At 37.1% G+C, this 22,947-nt stretch overlaps 1 protein-coding gene and 1 non-coding gene across 2 annotated transcripts in view; one reads left to right on the top strand and one right to left on the bottom strand.

Annotated features, from left to right (window-relative positions):
• The window catches only part of Drgx (Dorsal root ganglia homeobox), a 99,417-nt gene that overhangs the window by 17,011 nt on the left and 59,459 nt on the right, over positions 1-22,947 (bottom strand). The gene's annotated exons all lie outside the window — the stretch shown is intronic.
• Positions 19,440-19,512, top strand: TRNAM-CAU (transfer RNA methionine (anticodon CAU)). Its single transcript has one exon. It is a non-coding gene; the product is annotated as a tRNA-Met (tRNA).

Genomic DNA, 22,947 nt, shown 5'->3' with positions numbered 1-22,947 from the left:
GTAAATGCGCCACCCACCTTGAGATACAAGTTCTAAGGTCTCAAGTATAGTTACTAATATGATTAATAAATTAACAAATGTGACGTCAGCGTAATTTAATTTCGTAACAATAAATATTTACGAAAAGAATCATCCACTATCCTGAGCGCCCCGTTGAAGACTGCCGCTTTCGCATCTCCCGGGTCCTCCATAATCCAAGCTCATGCATAATGCCCGCATATAAATTTCAATTTTAAACCTGCCGCGTCTCGGGTTACACCCATTTGCGGAATTAGGCGATCCCGCGTGGGGCGAACGCGGACGAACGTAATCACGTAATGCGTTCGCGACGAGACCTATAAATAACAAACGTGTAGGCTTTGAATGTTCCTACGTAACGAATGTAAAATGGATATTTTTTTTGGCTCAAAGGACAGGTAGACTAGTAGAGGCCTTTTTGGGCGGCCTTCATCGTTTAGACATGAGCAATGGCGGACGTATATGCCAAGAGGTTGCTATGTACCGCTGGTTCCAACAAACCGACAAAGATATGAAACACCTAGAAGGCATAATTTTTTTTTTTATTGCTTAGGTGAGTGGACGAGCTTACAGCCCATTTGGTGTTTGTGGCGGGTAGCCATTATACAACGCAAGATAATTGACAGATGCCTGAATCTCGCTTACGACATTTTCAAGATAAAGCGCATATATACAAGTTCCGAACAACAACATTCGGACCGTCGGTCTACCGAGAAATATCACCCGCTCGGTGGAAGATCTTCCCTTTGTCGTTTAAGCATCTCCATACTGGTGACCCCGACGTGATGTGAACACGCAACCTTCTGATTCATCTTCAGCGCATCAAGAACTTCGGCTACCACAATCCCAGCATTCTTGCAGATAAAAGCACGTCATTGACAGTCGTCCCACAGCAAGCCAGCATCGCAGCCTCAACAGGACCATCGCAGCCGACTCACCGCGCTTCCTGGTCCTACGGCACGCAACTTCACTGCCTCATCACGCCGCTACAGTTCATCGCAGCCCACGACCGGATTATCAACGCTTGGGGTCACACATCTCCGGCGTGGCAGCTCTGCATCACATGGACTACGCACGACACGCACGCAACATTCAAGCTCAGTCTCGACTCACCGCAGACTTCGAGCAACACTGGCGACAATCACGCAGCATTCAAGCTCAGCCTCGACTCACCGCAGGCTTCGAGCAGCACTGGCCCTTGCAAGCTAATCTCAGCACGGACAACGCTAACTAAAAATGACACGACCTCCAGTCTCGGAGGGGAGTGATGTGGCGGGTAGCCATCATACAACGCAAGATAATTGACAGATGCCTGAATCTCGCTTACGACATTTTCAAGATAAAGCGCATATATACAAGTTCCGAACAACAACATTAGGACCGTCGGTCTACCGAGCAATATCACCCGCTCGGTGGAAGATATTCCTTTCGTCGTTCAGCATTCCCCAAAGTGTTAAGTGGTTACTGGAGCCCATAGACATTTACAACGTAAATGCGCCACCTCTTTTTCCTACCTAAGCTGGTAGCCTTGAGAGGCTATATTAGCGTAACCTTAACTAGTAGGTGAGCTCACGGGGCTCAAACCTGACGAAGTTGCTAACACGAACCCTAGCAAGAGCCGTGCTTCGCAGAATCTAACACCGGATCGGAAACGCGACCCACTGAGAAGATCCGACGAGAAACTCAGTGGGCGGTGTCTGAGACTCAGTGGGCTGTGTCTGAGTCCCGTGCGGACTCACAATAGGTCCTACCATCAGTAATTACGCAAATTATAATTTTGCGGGTTTGATTTTTATTACACGATGTTATTCCTTCACCATGGAAGTCAATCGTGAACACTTATAGAGTACGTATTTCATTAGAAAAACTTGGTACCCGCCTGAGATTCGAACACCGGTGCATCGCTCAACACGAATGCAGCGAACGTCTTAACCTTTAGGCCACAACGACTTCACAATCTTCTAGATTTGAAAGATCTTTGTCGTCTCCTCAGAATCATTACAGGTAATGTAATTTGTAATGTGTAAACCAGGGTTGGATTCTTAAATTAAGTTGGTCATGATATTCAAAAGGGAAAAACTTTTGTTAGCTAGCTATATATACGTATGGACATAGAAAAAACAAAACTTATATTTATTTTCACTCCGAATACTTCTGTACAAACAAGATAAACATATCGCACTGCTTAAAAAAATTATAATCAACTTCTAAATTTTCTAAATGTGAGGAAAAGACATTAAACGCATTAACTTGTTTCAATGTTGCCATCTGGGTCCGCTGCCTCGAACGTAAAGCCGGCCGTACGTAATAATAACATTTGCCCAAATCCGTACTCGCTAATGTACCGCGATTCCCGTAGGACTTTAAACTGCTTACCGCGGTTTAAAAAACCCCAGCTTGGCTGTCTGTTTGTTGATCCCTTTGCTTTAAGATTTACAAGAAAAATAATGTACGTTTATTGATTTTTTTCTCATGTTCCAATACGTTATTTTCCCCTTTTTGATACATTTTTAATAATAGGTATTTGATAGATTCATTTCTTTTTTTTTAAAGCGCTTATCAAAAGTTCATAGCTTCAAAATAAGGGTCGATAGTATGTGTATTTTAGTGAGATTATACATTATAAATGGGCTTAAACAAAATACAATAAATAAAAATCATTTCTCTTAATCAAACTAGTCGATTTTTTTTAATGAAATCTCGACGTTTTTCTGTTGGTACAAACTTACTAAGCGATTACAATCGAATCAATTTCAATTTGTTTCCACTAAACGATACTAATAACACTAATCGAAACACATTTATTCAAATGACGTGTCCGAATTGAGACGACAATCGGCTCCCGCCGTGAGCGTCACTAATCTTCATAAATTTTAATAAAAACACCGCATGTTATCGAATTAGAAAAATTAAAAGTGATAAATAAAGTCCAATTAAAGTTTATTGCGTAAAAAAGGCATAAATTAATGCGTTGAGCGGACGCGGCGAAAAACATGCGACGAACGCGTCAGTTCGTGTAATTGTCAACTGAGCTAGGGATGGGAAACGATGTTAGGATTGTCGACGAGAAAATTCTTTTAACCATTTTATCGTTATGTGATTATTTAATCGTTAATTTTTTTAAACCCTTATTTAAAATCGTTTATTCCGTGGTATCGTTTATTAAATGAGTTAATTTAAAATCTTAATGGAGAAGCAATAAATGTATATTGATTGCAATTTTAACTTATATTATTAAAGTACAGAGGATACCGCATTATAGGTGTATTTGATTTTAATAAGAAGACACGAGTGCACACTCACATAAGTATATCTGTGTTACATATAATAGTGTAAGTAAAGCATATATCTTCAGCTTTTTTTATTTTTTTATTGCCTTGATGTGTGGACGAGCTCACAGCCCACCTGGTGTTAAGTGGTTACTGGAACCCATAGATATCTACAACGTAAATGCGCCACACACCTTGAGATATAAGTTCTAAGGTCTCAGTATAGTTACAACGGCTGCCCCATCCTTCAAACCGAAACGCATTACTTCACGGCAGAAATAGGCAGGGTGGTGGTACCTACCCGTGCGGACTCACAAGAGGTCTTACCACCAGTAATTACGCAAATTATCATTTTGCGGGTTTGATTTTTATTACACGATGTTATTCCTTCACCGTGAAAGTCAATCGTGAACATTTGTTGAGTACGTATTTCATTAGAAAAATTGGTACCCGCCTGCGAGATTCGAACACCGGTGCATCGCTACATACGAATGCACCGGACGTCTTATCCTTTAGGCCAGGACGACTTTATTATTTATTAAACTTAATCGTTCTTTTTTTAAACCCTTATTTAAAATAGTTTATTGTGTGATATCGTTTATTAAATGAGTTAATTTAAAATCTTATTGGAGAAGCAATAAATGTATATTGATTGCAATTTTAACTTATATTATTAAAGTACAGAGGATACCGCATTATAGGTGTATTTGATTTTAATAAGAAGACACGAGTAGCATACTTATATAGGTATATAATGTGTTACATATAATAAGTGTCAGTAAAGCATATATCTTCAGCTAATCACTGTCTTATAAACAGAGGCACAGGCGAGGCATACCGAACTGTTAACTTCTTGATATCGATAAAGCTGCTTCATCTGAATATCGATATGCCAAAACATCGATACACTCCCAACGCACGTCACACGTGCGTCCTCTAATTACGCTTTCAAATTGTATTAATTAGAGCGCGACTCTGTAAAGGGTTCCGTGAATTATACAATTAAGCAACATAACGTTTGTAACGCTATCCGTCATTGTTCCCACTTTGTGACAATTATACGGGTCTTTAACATAATACACGTCATTTTTGTTACATTATTATTTTGTTTGTATTTTTTTTTATTGCCTTTGTAGGCAGACGAGCATACGGCCCACCTGATGGTAAGTGGTCACCGTCGCTCATGGACGTCAGCAATGCCAGGGGCAGAGCCAAGCCGCTGCCTACCATAAAGTACTCTCCGCAAGCCTCGTTTGAAGACGAACATGTCATAGCGCTCGGAAAACAACGTGGAGGGGAGTTCATTCCAAAGCCGGATGGTACGTGGCAAAAAAGATCTTTGGAAACGCACTGTCGATGAACGCAGCGGTTCCAGATAATATGGATGAACTCTGCTCCGATGGCGGGAGGTGCGATGATAAAAAGGTATCGTAAAGGTATAATAAATAAATAAATAATAATAAAAAAAAGTGTGTGTGTCCGCTCCGACGCACGACTGGAGTTTACTGGATATAAAAAATTAAACGAAACAATACGAGAAATAGTTCTATATTACGACAACACGATACACTACAGATTATTAACAAATTAACGAGACACAAAACAAACGACTAACAAATATATGAAAATACAATAATGAGAGAAACGCGCGATCAGTACGAGGCTTTGTGGCGGACTGCCGGCGCATGTACTAGCATGTCACACGAAATGCGCATAACGCATTTCGTGTGACATGCTAGTACGATTTTGGTCCCCATAATTTTCATACCCCGGGCCTATATATGTAAATCGATTCTAAAGGAGTAAACTCCAAAAAGTGTGTGTGTCCGCTCCGACGCACGACTGGAGTTTACTGGATATAAAAAATTAAACGAAACAATACGAGAAATAGTTCTATATTACGACAACACGATACACTACAGATTATTAACAAATTAACGAGACACAAAACAAACGACTAACAAATATATGAAAATACAATAATGAGAGAAACGCGCGATCAGTACGAGGCTTTGTGGCGGACTGCCGGCGCATGTACTAGCATGTCACACGAAATGCGCATAACGCATTTCGTGTGACATGCTAGTACGATTTTGGTCCCCATAATTTTCATACCCCGGGCCTATATATGTAAATCGATTCTAAAGGAGTAAACTCCAATAAAGGTATCGTAATATGAAAAAAGTGTGTGTGTCCGCTCCGACGCACGACTGGAGTTTACTGGATATAAAAAATTAAACGAAACAATACGAGAAATAGTTCTATATTACGACAACACGATACACAACAGATTATTAACAAATTAACGAGACACAAAACAAACGACTAACAAATATATGAAAATACAATAATGAGAGAAACGCGCGATCAGTACGAGGCTTTGTGGCGGACTGCCGGCGCAGCAGCCCGGCGTCACCTGCCATAACGCGGCCGCGCGTTGGCTCCTGATTGGCGCGCGCACGCATCACGCAATCAGGAGCCAATCAGGCGCATAACGCATTTCGTGTGACATGCTAGGCGCATAACGCATTTCGTGTGACATGCTAGTACGATTTTGGTCCCCATAATTTTCATACCCCGGGCCTATATATGTAAATCGATTCTAAAGGAGTAAACTCCAAAAAGGTATTGTATTTATGACATTAATATCAGAATATAACTTGTCAGTGTTTAATGGTAAGTCATTCGTGAATACGAGTTTAGTACGTATTTCATTAGACGAATTGGTACTTGCCTGCGGGATTCGAACACCGGTACAGTCGTATCGCTCGATACGAATGCACCGGGCATCTTATCTTTTAGGTAATGACGACTATTCATCTTACACCAGTAGTCGGCAACCTTGTCACTCAAAAGACCCAAATGTAGATAAAACACAATTGATTTTTTTTTAATCTTGTATATATATAGCCTTGTGTTTAAAAAGTGTTTACTCGTCTTTTACAGGACAAGGTAATGAGTAATATTCCGTGCTTGATCTAAACATTTCGAGGAAGAGCCGTAGTCGGGGAGACCGAGAGCCGCGGGCTGCCGACCCAGTAGACTACACAATCTACACAATGTTACGTCGTAAACAAACTAAAAATATAAAATAAACACAAAAAATCACTACACACAAACAAACAAAATAACTAGTCGTTACAATGAATGGAAACCGCGCGCTTTAACTAATGATAGCTTCATAATGACCGTATAAAGCATAAGGTATTTCGTTGGTACCGGAAATCAAATTCTTTCCAGAACATCCGATAACAAACGACCACAACATAGGCGGCCATAACAACAAATAGAAACATAAATCGCACAATCTCCGCCAACGAATACCTGCATTAGGCACCGATATTAAGTAGAATACTTTTTAAATAATCAATCTTCATTCATAGCTCTTTATAACAGTTAAATAAATGCTGGTAGTTCGACAATGCAACCGTTATTAATTTGATTGAGTTGCTTAATGATGTTGGTTTTTTTAATGAAGATCAAAAGCTCCGGAATCAATACGCGCATACATATGTTAAAACATTAGAATCCAATGTGTCCATACATAGAAAAATATTCATAAAAATGGAATGGCGATAACTAAAGTGAGAATTATTTTCTCTCTCTTTTTTCTTGCACATTTCAGGAACTACGGAACGATTTTTATTATGAGCTTTCACAAATACACATATATACGCACACATTTACACACTGTACAATTAAAAAAGTCGTGTGGCACTCGGGGACTGTCGCGGTAAAGCTATTGCATAGCATTTTTTATCAGCTTATGCAATTTTAATAAGACAATAATAATTTAATATTAAAAGAATAATAAAAAAGACTACGCTGTATTTATAAACATTAACAAAAGCAAAACATTAACCCCTTCACACTCATAAGCTAGACCGCGCGAGAGAGAGATGGGCAGACTTATCACGATACGCATGCAGAGCGACGTCACGCCGCGCGCTTATTCACAAACACCACACAAGTGCAACGTGTTGAACGCGAGCCAGATGTTAGGCGGAGTGGGGGTGTTAGGTTTTATTTTCGTTACGGAATTTCTTGATTCGGTCGCCGAGCTCAAAGCCCGCGATAAAAGCTGCAATAGTTTAAAAATAAATAAATATGTAATTTACTTCTATATTGTGAGACGTTAGAGGTTACGAAGCAAATAATTTCATTATTCTGAAAGTAATTGTCCGTCTTCATTACATTTTCACGCAGAATCGCACTGAAGTGATTTTGACGAAATTTAGTATTCCTTTCCCGCAACTCTTAGAGTCAGAATAGAATTCGAATCTCACTCTTAAACGTTGACATTTTGAGATGGCATCACCACGTCTGATTAAATGCCTAATAAAACCACACTAAAGACTTCTAAAAGTTGACATTCCTTATTTCAGAACTGGTGGTAGGACCTCTTGTGAGTTCGCGCGGGTAGGTACCACCACCCTGCCTATTTCTGCCGTGAAGCAGTAATGCGTTTCGATTTTAAGGGTGGGGCAGCCGTTGTATCTATATTTGAGACATTAGAACTTATATCTCAAGGTGTAACCCTTAAGAAGGAGCTCCAGTAACAACTGAACACCAGGTGGGCTGTGAGCTCGTCCACCCATCTAAGCAATAAATAAAAAAGTTTAATTTTCTTTGGTCATTCCGATGTCGTGTTTTTTGACACCAAAAATATCAGTTTACGCACGCACACACACGACAAAAGACAATGTGAAATATGTATATACCAATTGAAATAGCATGGTTATGCTAATATAGGAATCCTGTAAAATAATTCCCGACTGCGCAAAGAGCCCGTTAAACGTAATAACACGAAAGTAAACTGCTCAACATAAAAATGCGAATAATAAACTGTAGCGATAGAAACATCAGAAAGGGGGCTATTATGAAAAATCGTAACGCATTTACGGGGCGGACTCGCTTACATTATTCATGAAATGAAATTGCTCCCGCAAGGGGCGCACTCTGGTTCTTATCTTGAGGGTCATCCTATTCACGATCGACGTAAGCTTTCGAAACTAGAAATCAATAGTTAACTTTCTAATTTATCATTGTTTTGTTTGAATTAATTTATTAATTTTATTTTTAAATAAAGTCAATTACAGTATAGTTTTATATTTTCGAAGTTTTATTTTAAGTTCATTGGCGGTAAGTAATAAATTATTTTTAACTAGCGACCCGCTCGCGCTTCGCTTCGGAAACTGTAATTTATTATTGATTTCTCCACTATTTAATGGATGTTATTATACATATAAACCTTCCTTTTCAATCACTCTATCTATTAAAAAAAGCCGCATCAAAATCCGTTGCGTAGTTCTCAAGATTAAAGTATACATAGGGATATAGGGACAGAGAAAGCGATTTTGTTTTATACTATGTAGTGATTAAAATCTTGCAATTCTACATATGTACGAGTATATCTAAGTTCTTTTTTTACCGAATTCATAAACTTTACAATGCATTAGTGTTTATTAAAGTGGTTATAACTTTAAATAGAATGTTTCTTCATCTTATTTTATTCGAAAGTCATGCCATAAAATCTTGTTTATTTGAGGGTTAAGAACCAATGGACCCCGCGGCAGTTTCCTCCTGAGTGCACACCTGTATCGTGATGTACCTGTTCCGTTATTTACACTCGTTTTGTATAACGGCTACTATTGGGGGCGAGATCGCCACGCCCCCTACAAACATTATTTAAAACTTACTTCATCGTTCTTTTACACTATGAATTTAAATATATCTGCAGTTCACAGCTATTCTAAAACAATAGCAATAATGTATCTTATCTTATTAGGCAACATAGGTAGCTTTTTTTTTGAATGGTATTTTTTTATTTCTATTTTATATAACGAACAAAAATTAAGTGCATTAAGAAACCAATGTTAAAATTAGATAGAATAATGGCCGCTCTAAATAGACTGCACCTCTTTGAACAAATTCGAAATCAAAAATCTAGAGTGTGATCTAAGTTCAGGTCACGCTCGGAGTTTTCTCCGTAATGAGCTTACGTCACAAACACTAGTCTGATTGTGACAGAGACGACACGACTACGTAACGTACCCTCGGCGATTGCACCATACATTAAAGTGCAATAAAACAGTACTATTCACATTTAAAAGAAATACTAGTTTATATGTTAAATAGGGTTCACTTTGGATTACGCACGATCCGCAAAGAAAACTGCGTGTGGTTTCAACGAAATGTATTGAGCTATAGTCGGATTTTTAATTAGACGAAGCCAGCTGACAGTAGCTAATGTCACTTTGTGAAATAATGTTGCTATATTTAAAGTAATAGTGATGCGTTCAGTTCTCGTTCAATCACATAAATGAACAATGAGTGTGAAGAGTTAATCATTAATTTCAAACTATAAAAGAATATTATTTATATTTTACAATAAAATTGTATTAAAGTGATCCAATATAATAATATGTTACTAGTAGTATGTAACTACAATCAGTTTTTTTTATTTTCATTACCTATGTACCTATAATTGTTATATTTTATACATCTATAGTTTCAACTATATGATGCATTGGAAATAGGACAGTCTTACAAACTTCCTCGCAATGTTTTTCTTAATGTTTAAAACACTCGGTATTTAGTACAGGTAGATACCATAGGAACATAATGTTTCGTCGAAAACTCGTTGGTATGTACAAAACACGGCTAAAATTCGAACCCCGTGCCCGATATCGGCAGTTCGGCACACTAACTATTCACTAGACAATCGAGGCAATTTCATTAATTCAGGAGTTTTTTCAATCGTTCACTTTGTCACAACACTATTTTTATTTCATCAAAAACTGACAACACAGTAAACGTCAGTTTACTTCGTCTAATAAAAAATCCGACTATACTTAAAATAAGTTAGAATAGGTACGACTATTGTAATTAGTAACAACAATTAGATATCACATATCAGTAAATACTTTTTTTACTTTAGATCTAGGAAGCGTGCATTTCATATTCTTTTATTGTTTGTTATGTTTTTGAAGACTACTAAACATAAAGTAAAATTAATATTGTTTTATTATTATTTACGACTACATTCCATTATTAAACATAAAAGTTACTAATTTATTTGATTCTGAACGGATTAATTCATTATAGGTACATTCTTGATGTGTTACATTTTGCATAATTTTTTTTTATGCACTGACATCACCCTTCGTTCTCTAGCCCCAAGGTAAGCTTGTGTGATGCGTACCAGATTACGGATATACTATTTATTTAATTTTTTTGTAAATATATACATATAATACATAGAAAACACCAATAATATTATTAAACGATACTTAAACACGAAAAAATATTAACATCCCTTTGCTTTAAAAAAAATAATATTTTAAAACTATTAAGATCCCTTTGCCAAATTAAAAAAAATCTTACCCATCATTCAATATAGGTCACGTTTTTTTTTGGTTATTCAGTATGGCAATTTTATATTCTATCTTGTTTACTACAATCAATATGTGATTATCAAATGACGGTAGTCAAGTCACGATCGAGTTTCGGCTCTCGGTAACGAGTTTACGGACCAGGCGCCAGTGATTGTGACGACGACGACGACGAGACGGCCACGTAAAGCGACCGTCGCGACACCGACGCTAAATTAAATCGTATGTTTTCCGATTCCGCAGACAGACACGTACGTTTCATCATTGATTGCCGCTTTGATCCTTCACGAGTTGCGGCACTGACTCGTGATTTAGACGCTCGTTAGTCGATGATTTTAAATAGTGATGTTCTCGATACTCGATATACCGCTCTCTCGATAAAAATACGATTTTTCTTTTGGATTACAAGCATACAGACATACATGTTAAATTAGATGACACGACTCGACGTTTTTGAACTAGGTTAGCTTTATATCTAATTAGCCGTACTCGCCCGCTTCGCTGGGCATTTAAAATTAACATTATTATTTATTATCATTTATTTATATTTATTTAAAATCTTATTAATTACATAATATTTTTTAAAAAAGATATTAAAAATACAATTTTTAAAAAACACTATATAAAAATAGATTGCCGCTGATAGCGGTGTCTACGACACAAGCCACCAGTGGTTAGGACTCCAGAGTGAGAAACCTCCTCACAATGCGTGCAGTATCGAGAATAACTGCTTTCTGTATTAGGCCCTTAACCCAGCTGGATAACGAAAGTTTCTTAAGATGTTGATCAAAACTTTTCGCTATCAAGCCGTGTACCGATACAACTATTGGAACAATGATGGTTGAATCAACATGCCACATGGCGGTAGTCTCGTGGGCCAGGTCTAAATATTTTATTAATTTGTCCTTTTCTGCCTTCACGAGGTGCTCGTCATGAGGAATGGTGACATCAACCAACACTGCTCGACGCGCAGATCGATCTATTATCACAATATACAATTTATTATCATTATTATTAGGGAGTCCAACACTCATATAAATAGTAGCGTATCCATTAAGTACATGTATTTTTTACATGGATACCGAGTTTCAAGTCAATCGGATGCATGGTTCAGTAGTTATAACGGAAAATCCGTAAAAACCACTGTAGATTAGTATAGATTAGGTCTAATGAAACTTAATAAAACAGTAATGTTTATTTAGCTAAGCAAATAAATATTATTATTTTTTACACGTTAAGGCCTATTGTCATCTAGATTACTGGTAGTAGGGCGATTTGTGAGCGCACATGGGTAGGTACCAACACCCTTCCTGTTTCTGCTGTGAAGCAGTAATGCGTTTCGGTTGGAATGGTGAGGTAGCCGTTATATTGTAAAAACTGAGACTTGGAACTCATGTCTCAAAGTCGGCGGCGGCTTTTACGTTGTTGATATCTACGGGTTCCGGTAACCACTTAAAGTTAAACGGTAGACAGCGGCTTGGTTCTGCCCCTCGCAATGCTAAAGTCCATGGGCGACGGTAACCACTCACCATCAGGCGGGCCGTATGCTCGTCTGTCTACAAGGGCAATAAATAAATAAATAAAAAGATGGTCCGTGGGCTCTAATCTAAGTATGCATTAAGAAAACTAAACGTTGAGAGCGTTCCGCTTACTCTCTACTTAACTTAGTCTAGTTCTATTAACTTAGTCAAGTCTAGCTCTACTTAGTTTAGTTTACAAACATTAAATATATTTTTAGTCACCGCAGAAATAATATAAGCAATCATCGGAATGAGGACTTTATAAAATTCCATTTTATAAAATACGGAACGAAATAATTCCGAGTTAGAATACGTAAATTACTTTTTACTTAAATTAGCAAAGCGAAATAAGCAAAACAGATGATCCACCTCGTCTAAAATAATAACGACGGAGACAGCGCCTCGTTCCTCTCCGCTGACGGTAAGCAAAAACTCAATTATCATATTTTATACCTCATAATACTTACGAAAGAGATATTCAATTATATAATTTTTCCTCTGAAAAGGGATTCCCTTTTCATTTCTCATTTGGATTTTTCTCTTAAGCAATTACGTGAGCGCCTCGGGGAGCGCGGGATTGGATTGGAGAATACATTTCTGCGTCGGAGCGCGGCGCCGGCCCGTCTAATTTATCTTTTAACAAGGAACGCTGTGCCGCAGAACGCTGTGTGTTAACTTACGCGCGGACCGCGTTAGCTCTGTTTTGTGCGTTTAATAAAACCGTGTGTTTCGCGGATGATTTTATGAGTTACAGCGAGTTGCAAATTCGTTCGAGTACTGAATAGAAATAAGCTCATTTCGCGGCCGCCGTGCGTTAATTTATTTATTTCTTATTTATATGCGAACGCCGGACAGACGCTCGTTCGCTTACAACGCTAATAACCGAATTGCCGTCGTGGAAATCTGTAAACAATTTCCATTCTGGGCGTCCTTCGAGACGCGTTCGAGTTTAAAGGCTTCGTCAAACAGAACGCGTACATAGCGCGCGTCAGAGCGCTAAACTGACGGCGCGCTATGACACCGAGGTGTGCTGTACTACTATGGTAATAAAGTGTCAAACAGAGCCCCAGCGCTAGGACTACGCAACGTTCTGTGGCGGCGTTAAGGCTTCGTCAAACAGAACGCGTAATTAGCGCGTGTCAGAGCGCTACGCTATGACGCCGAGATGTGTTGTACTACTATGGTAACATACCGCCAGCGCTATAAGCGCTATAGCGCTGGCGCTCTGTTTCAGCTGCGCCGTCAGTTTACGCTTTGACGTCAGGCGATGTAATTTTTTACAAATTTTATTTTAGCGTCCTAGTGAATTTGTATTAAAATACTGGATAATGCCCGAAAAAAGATAGAATTAGTTAGAAAATACCCGTGTTCACATTCACATCTGAATCACTCGACAAGTTAATACTTTTAAAATTTCACACTGTTTTCGAAAGGCACTATGATTTGGCGAATGTTACGTTGCGTCGAGGAGCGTGGGGCTCATCTAGTCAATTTGTGTGACATGAAAAGAGTGCGCCGTTAAAACGCAGCGCTAAGTACGGGTTCTGTTTGACGAAGCCTTAATTCTGTAGATGGGCAACGTCGTAACGAAGTTCTCGTCGGCAACTCGATCCGTTCTCGAATTCGATCCCGCCAACTGTCGGATCGGATTCGAGAACGCGAAACTCGCGTAATCACATTGCCCGGCCGGGAACACAAATTATTCGTGCGCCGAAATTCCCTAACTTCGTGAACCCTATAAAGGAGGTAAAGAACAAAGCGGAACCACAATTGGCCGTACCGTGAACCGATCGTCTACCTGAGTCGATGCAAGTTTTAAAAATGGCGGCTCTTTGAGAGCAAACTCAATAAGACGCCGCCCGCGGGACGCGTAGATACAATTTGCAAGGAATCGTTCGTGCCTTTGACGTCCCGACTACGTTCTCCTACTGGAGATCCGGTTGTTTGCATCTCTGTATCCCGTTCGAATCGGATGTGACGAGCTTACATAAAAGTCAGATAGAGAATTGAAAGCTCAATGCACCGAAATGTAAATTGAATATTTAAGCAGACGATATTCGAACATCGTTTCAAATCACAAGAATAGCATCTTTTGACGTGACAACGTCTTATAATTCGATGGAGCCGGCTGCACGCACGAAAAAACATGACTCATGCGGCGTTACCCGCTCTGAGGCGTTCCATTTAAGGCTTGAAGTGCAAGCGAGAGCGCGCAACGAGCGACAAAGAGGCACAATCGGCCTCCGCGTTCGGCAGCGTTCGACATCTGTCTCTCTCCTACTTGAGTGAGCGATGCATCCGCGTGGACAGCTGCTATACAATAATACATTTACATGTTTTCGTCAAGTATGAAGTTCAGTGAGTGATTTCCATTTACCTCCTTCTCTATATCCATACAAAATATCTATCAAATAAAGAAAATAAAATAAATCTTTTGAAAAATAAAATAATTCCATCAGTATTTTCTTATGCCGTTGTCACGTTCAACTATCGTCAGTAAGCCGACTTTACAGACAACCGATTTTTCAATTAACTTTTTCTTTTTAAACATTGATTAATTACTAGTGTTCAGTATAAGTTAAATAAAATTCATGATTAGCCTATAAATAATATCTCATAAAGATGTCTGTCTATAGAAAAATAATTCCTGTTTCTTAATTCAATAAATTCACGATCCACGGTCGGCGGCGAGCAAATGATGAAAGTTTGTAAATGGATCAGCATAATTTTTATTGAGTAAATCATTCTCAGTGTGGCGGGAAGTTTGTAAATTGGGAACTTTCGAAAGTGGCCGGATCATCCACAATCTTAGGGTTGGCGTGTGTGGCTTTTTGTCGTTCAATATTTGATTGAATAAAACAAAATATATTATGAATGTTTTCAAAAATAAGAAAAAATAACCAGAAGAACCATTAATTTCAATTTAGAAACCTTAGTCTTTTGAAATTGGATTCAATACTAAAAGCGCGTGACTCAAACTTTATTTCAACGGTCACTTTGAAAGATAGAGAGAAGTTTCTTTCTCATGATCTCATCATTAACAGCCTTTCCTACAGAATATATTATACTCAGCAGTATATTTCATATAATACGTTTCCATAATATATATTATTATCCACAATATGTATATTATAATATCTTAAAGGTCTTAACTAGTCATAGATTTATCGAGACCATAGTAACTTTTAGCGCTGTTCTAAGAATATTCATTTTAAATTTCATCGTCTGATTAAAGAACAAAAATCAGTTTTCGAATCAACGTGAAAAAAAAAACCAAAAAAACAGCGTGATTGATTTTTTATGAGATTCTTGATACGAATCCTTACGATTTGGATTTATTACATATTCACAAAGAGATTAATGCGTACAAGAGTTATTAACTATGTCTAAGATTGGATGAAGCCTCAGTATATTTCGTAAGGTCGAATACATTTTCAAATGAAAGAAAGTGTTTTTTTATCGCATAGTGACGCGACAACCCTACGTCAGAATTGATATGCAAATTGTGCGGAATGGTAGAGCCCCGACCAAGTTATATAAAGTAGATATTAATTTGTTATTCATTACGTAATTACACGGGACTTTGTTGATAATGACGTAAGTTGCTGACGCGCCTCCTTGATTATTGTAACAATCGTTACTGATTTATGAGTTAATGTATATTGTGTTCATTTTCAGAGAAATTTTAATGATTATTTTATTTTTAAAATATAGTATAGTTAAGAATTGTAATGAATGTAATAAACTTAAATGGTAACAAGCTAAGCCAAACCAAAAAACAATAGTGGATAGGTTTTTTTTTTTGCATCCACTAAACCACATGTTTGAAAGGAATAAAATTATGCCTCTATATGCATAAGGCTTAATTCTGGTTTTGATGTCTGTGATATTCGGTAAACACTCAACCCTAGGTGGGCCGCGACTTCTTCTAACCTAAATAGAAAAAAAAATTAAAATAAAATATTGAACTTACCAAATGCGGAATACTTAGCATTATTAAATTTGTCATCTAAATACGTCGATAATGTGGGCAAAGACAAAATAAACAGTACCCTATTCTCAGTTTTTCAAAAATTAGTAACTGACAAGCTGTGTTGCTACTAGAAAAAATGGATTCTCTTTTTTTTAATTGAAAATCTTTTTCCGTTTTTGTAAAAAAGAAAAAAAGTAACCAATTAAATTTAAAAACTAAACCTTGAAGTGTCCATGATTATGGTCGAATTTCGATCATTGGACGAAGACTGGTACCTGTAAATACGCAGTGACAGCCCATGGGTCCACTCAACTTGCGTTGCCATGGCAACTACACAACCCTATCTCAAGAGCGCAACCATTGCGTTATCAACTCTATATCTGACCAATAGAGTTACAATTACAATGTTAGCAAAAATAAAAGTATTTCAGCACATAGTAACGTAGTTACGATATCGTTACGGCTCCCGTTAGTTTTGTTAGTTACGTTAGACTAACGAGTCCCGACTCGATCTAATAAGGGTTAGCTGGTAGTGTGGAACGTTTTGCTAACAACGTTCTTGTAAGGGAATTAGATTAGCTACGATGGCTCCGGTACTGTTATCGGAAAAACAATTTTGATGTATTAATTTTATTGTTAACGCCATCTATTGGTAAAGATTGCAAATTTTGCATTTTATATACCATATAATTTTTTTTAAGAGATTTTTTGACCTGGTAACTAAGACCTTTAAGTCATGTCTTATTTTACTTTATATTCTTAATTTTATGAAAAATGATAATATGGAATGAAATTAAATGAAGATGATTAATTTGAGACATTAATCAACTGGGATGAAATTTAATGAAATGAGATGATATGGGATGAAATATAATCGCAGTAAAATGGTGGTCATTTACTGAGATTTTTTCAGTGGACTTTTTGGAGGAACCCGAGAAGTTACGTCCAGCAGCTTTGTTTCATTTTCCCACATTTGTGCACTTTCACAGATATTAAACAGTTAATAAACCACCGTTATTACACATTTAAACCTGAAGAAACACTAAATAGACAAAATAAAACAAATCACACAACTTCACTGCTCGCGTTCCCGCCAAAAAGTCTATATACCATCTTAACTGAGATCACCACAGATAATATTATAACATTTGACAGTTATTAAATTAGCGCGAAAAAGCATCGTGTATTTAATGCCTACTACAGCTTATTAACATTGTTTACGTAATTGATTGTGTTATAAATAGTCCAGTTTACCCTTAATATTAATGTCAAGTATCAAAACCGTTTCATCTGGAATAGAAAGCTAGCGCTTCGTACGATCACATCGCGAACCCGCATAGGGGCGGTCAACGAGGGCTTACCATCAAAAGGTCACGTTACCACTCAATCTTTACGCGCCGTCGATTCATTTGATTTATTTTTTATGATCATTTTAATGTATCCTTTGTATTGTGTGCAGTATGTTTGGATTGTATGCAGGCGTGCCTAATTAGAGGTAAAGGGGTGATTGTTACGAAAGAAATCGTTCCTGCTTTTATTTTCTACGAAGCGTGCCCTGCGGTTTCGTTCGAGACAAATTAGTAATACAGAAATAATTAAACCTTTTGATTTTTCACTAATGTCGTGCTCTCTGGGCGGTAAACTATTTTTCGATTTTGACGAACCAATGAATCCTGTCGTATTTGTCATGGCAGACATACCGACAGACACACACATAGACATAACACACACACACACACACACATATATACACAGACATAAAAATATGATTTAATAAAAGACATAATGCAAACTTCAAGATGTAAGTTTTGTAGTAATCCAGTGTTTTTTTAATACTTTCTTCACTACACCATTTAGGTACTACAAGCATTACAAATTGTAAAATAAAATTTTCATCTTTTCGTATTAAACTTCGCACTGAAGCACAACCCAAACGAGTAATTAATTACATTAATGTGGTGTTATTCTTGGAAATATCATCTTGGGAATAGGCATATAATGTTTTACTTCACACCTCTCTAGTATTAGAAAATTCCGTGTCTGATTTAATGAGATCCCCTGTTATTTGTGTCAGATCATTGGATCTGTTTTAAAAACGTTTTGATGGTATTTCATTTCAATTTTTAAAAACATTTTTTCTACGTAATTCTATTCACTCATTCATCTCTTAATTCTTTTTCATTCTTGTTCTCCCCATTCACTCACTGTCAGACCCGCCATTTTGTAACAATTTTGCAATAATGTTCGCTTTGATTTACCTACCTAGAATATGTTACTAGTATGCTTATAATTACCATTCCTTTTCATAATTAACTAAGTTTTAATTAAACAAGTTCTCCAAGCCAAACGGTTTGATCAGCGAGACATGTCAGGCTTAGCCGCCTTTTTTCTTTAGGCCTAACCCAACCTCTAGGCGACGCGCGAAAATGTGCTTCTAACTCTTTTATCCGCAGATCTTGTAAGTTGTTTAATACTAAGTTCTCTAATGCTGACATCTTTTGCTTGTCACTTGATGCTATAGAAATGCCATTTTGGAATATTTATAAGGTGATTTAGTCTTATGAGTATTACTTAGTTTTAGTATAAGTTGATGTACATAATAATATGTGCGTATTGTGTTGCTTTTGTTTTTTTGTGTAAACTTAAATTTCTCTTTTTTTTTCTTCCGTTTTTCACTTTCTACTTATATGTGATTTTGATGGTGGAAGCACGTTTGGTTATTGTTTTAGCTAATTTTTTTTAAATGTTATATGTTTGTGTTATACTGTTGGTTTCCCAAATAAATAAATATATATATATTTTTTTAAATAAAGATCTGTACACAGCGAGCGGGTGATACAGAGAGTCACGCGCGCAGGTCGCGTGTGCGCCCGTCGCGACCGCAGCGGGGTGCGTCCCCATTCACGACCTCGTAATGGTGCATGACAAAACATCGCTTCATTAAAGCACGTTGATTTCTTAAAATGCATCTAAACATTGTCTCGTCATTTGGCAAAAAGTAAACGCTATTGCCAAAAGAAGAAGAAAAAAGAACATTGTCTATGAATTATTTGAAAATTATTCGAATCAACGAATCTTTCCCTCTAGATTTCTTGTACGTATTAATTTCGATTCATTTGATTTTTAAATATTTACTGACGCATCCGAAAGCGAATAAAGGAGAAATATTATGGCAGAAAGGAGTGGAAGGACAAATGCTATCTACGACAACGAAGCTTTCAATAATTCCCGGGTAAAGATTTTAATATTCGTTAGGCAATCATAGGCCTCAGTGGCGCAGTAGGCAGCGCGTAAGTCTCATAATCTTAAGGTCGTGAGTTCGATCCTCACCTGGGGCATTATTTTGCAATACATTAATCTCCCTTTTTTCCATTTAAACTACCCCCGAAAAAGCACTTCCTCGCTTAGCAACCTTCAAAAACAACATGCCCACTCAATGCGACTCCCATTAAACAGATCATCAAAGTGATTTAGCAACATAATCGTGATCTGATTACGATCCATTTAACGTGAATGGCTCTAGTTGAGCGCGGGCCTGAAGTCGCGTGTCGTTCGAGTTTTGTTTATCCAGCGGCTGCGAGTAAATTTACCGTTAAGTGATCGTGTATTGGCGCTGTAGGGCGACCACCCTAACAGCCATTAACGCTATTTGAACGCTTTTTTTAAACGGCAGTCGCAGCAGGACGCCGCGATTTATACGACCAGTGTGAACGTGACCTATAGCGTTTGTTGATTGAAACCTTTTTGTTGTTGTTGTCAATGATTTTTTTCTTTTTCTGTTTCCGTAACACTTGATTTCTGTATTGAATAAATTCGTTTGTGTGTATGACGATGGATGTTGGCGAGATTGATATTGAAAAGGTTTTATACACACTAGCGATCTTTTAGTGAACTTTTTTCAGCTTGGAAAACCACAGATAGCATTCTGTTGCGTGGTGGTAAATGAGCGTGGACTATATTTATTGTTTTTGAGATATTTATTTGTCCTTGTATGACAAATTGAAGACTGAATACAAGAAGAAATATAAAATAGCTCCCTCTTGGCTGCTGGATTTGAATGAGAAATAGTGTCACTCGCTGACACTTTTTTACAATGACGTTCAGAAATTGGACAAATTCCGAAAGAATTGCGTGCTTGTGAAGAGATCTATACTCGGCATAGTGTGGAAACAGGCTGAAGATGAGAAAGCTCAACATAAACGCAGTCACTAACACAGACACGAGGCTTACCTTTGAGTTAAATTGTCATAATAGTTACATTAATCTTCTTATTTATATTTTCGAAGTCGTCGTGGCCTAAAGGATAAGACGTCCGATGCATTCGTATCTAGCGATACACCGGTGTTCGAATCCCGCAGGCAGATACCAATTTTTCTAATGAAATACGTACTTAACAACGATTGGTTTTCATCGTGTAATAAACATTAAACTCGCAAAATTTGCATAATTACTGGTCGTAGGACCTCTCGTGACGTCCGTGCAGGTGGGTACCACCACCCTGCCTATTCCTGCCGTGAAGCAGTAGTAGTGCGTTTCGGTTTGAAGGGTGGGGCAGCCGTTGTAACTATACGTGAGACCTTAGAACTTATATCTCAAGGTGGGTAGCGCATTTACGTTGTAGATGTCTATGGGCTCCAGTAACCACTTAACTCCAGGTGGGATGTGAGCTCGTCCACCCATCTGAGCAATAAAAAAAAAAGATTAATTATTGGTTTTTATTTTTCAAAACAACTTTGAATAATTTCCATCATCTTCGAAATGCGTGTAGTAAACTGAATTGTACAGTGAGTCACACAACTGAACAGTATAGCGGCTCGCTGTTCATTAATGGCATTAATTAATGTTTAATTGAACCAAATAGAGTATCAATTTAGCGACAATTGGATCATGCGTATGTACGCGGCGTGCCACAGTTCATTTACGATCAGGTGAGTTAGTTGCGAATTTTAACGCGAATGTTGTACGTGGCTTCACTTTTTTATCCCTGCATTAGAAGGCTCCATTCAAATGGAATGACACCGATAGTTAATTAATCTAAAATTACTTAAACACATTTAGAAATAAATAATCAACTTTTATTAATAAATCTGCTTAATATGCCAATCTTAGATGATTTAGCAAGCTTGATTGACGGAAATAGATTATGCACTAGCTAAGTGATTAATAACAGAGAGAAACTCATAGACAACAAACACAGAAGACAGGAAAATAGTAATAAAAGAAACTAACTATAGCATTGAAACAGATTTATAAAAGCTATGAGTTGATTTATACTTTTGCGGTCATCACAAAAACTATTATTTAACGCGGATAGACTACACGCAATACTAGCTCTTACAACAATGCCAAAAGATTGGTAACTCATTTAAAACCAAGAATTGTGGTGCGAACACGTTAATTAAATTAATATACTAAATATGTAGGAACGAAATATATGAATGACAGATATGTAGCATGACTGAGTGAGAGAGATAGGAGATGTCATGTTGGAAGGTAAGAGAGACGGCGAATTAATGTTTGACATATAACTTTATTTTAAGCGAGAGGTGGAATGAGGGTAGTTATCGGACGCAGTGGGAAGAGACGTAATGTAACTCTGAAGGCGAAACAGGTGTATTTTTTTTACTTTCTTATTTACAAAGGCGGAATTAAACTCAAGAGTGTGTGAAGCAAACAAATGCTTAACTAGCCCAAATCGAATAGAGATTCCCACATACAGTTCAATTTAATTAGTTGGGCAGATAAAAATACATACCTGTTATTCACTACTGAATCTCTTTATAAAATAATATTTTATTAAATCATCTGCAAAAACGATTAACAAACTGCCTGCTGATTTAATTGCGGTATCAAATGAATTTATCAAAGTAATGAGGTTTTGTGGCACTCTCAAATGCTAGTTAATATCAACTGAATTTTGAAGTTAAAATCGAAAAATAAATTTACTGATAGTATTTTCTTCGTTTGTATTATTATATTCCTTGCAAGAGAAAGGCTGCTCTTTCATTCAGTGTTTCAATAGATTAGTACGCGTGCTTCAGTTTTCTTGGGGCATACACTTTAACACGTAATTTAGATACACTTTAAAACGAACTATTTCTATGTTCATTTTTGACAAGAATCTCAATAGTATTTACTGCTAACTTTTGCTCTCTCCCTTCACACGTGCTATTGTCGTCTACGATGAAAAATATGCAAAAGGAAACCTTTTTTTTTAAATAATATAACGAAAAATTTATTTTTTCCGACATTATTAATAACATCCATTATAACACAATCTGTGTCAGCGAATATCATAGAATAGAACCGAATCAAGCACAGACAATCCTCACTTACACTCATAGATGTAGACATTAAAACAATAGTCTGCTTCGTCATTATTATTTTTTCATAAATTATATGTACAATTAGAGTTCAATCAGAACTCTTACTATTTAAACTATGTGTCTTTAAAAACTGCTCTCAGATTTTTTGAGAACTGCCTGAACTAATAACTCTCACTCTGCTTTTTACTTTCTACTAAATAGATATCTTCAATTATTTTCGTGTGCTTAGCTAGACGAATTTGGCCTCAAATGACGTCATCCCGAATAACAGTTTGATAAGACTTACTCAACAAATTTTCCGCGACAATTTTCAATTAATTGAAACTGACAGTTTCCCTGTTACCCGACCACAAGAAGGTCTGATATAAATATTCACACAATATTATCTCTTACTTAAACAATTTTCGTCTATTACAAATAACATTGAAGATTAAACTATAACGCTGA

Source organism: Bombyx mandarina, chromosome 03 (assembly GCF_030267445.1).
Source record: "Bombyx mandarina strain Sakado chromosome 03, ASM3026744v2".
NCBI classification, from domain to species: Eukaryota; Metazoa; Arthropoda; class Insecta; order Lepidoptera; family Bombycidae; genus Bombyx; species Bombyx mandarina.
This window is presented reverse-complemented; position numbering and strand designations above follow the sequence as displayed.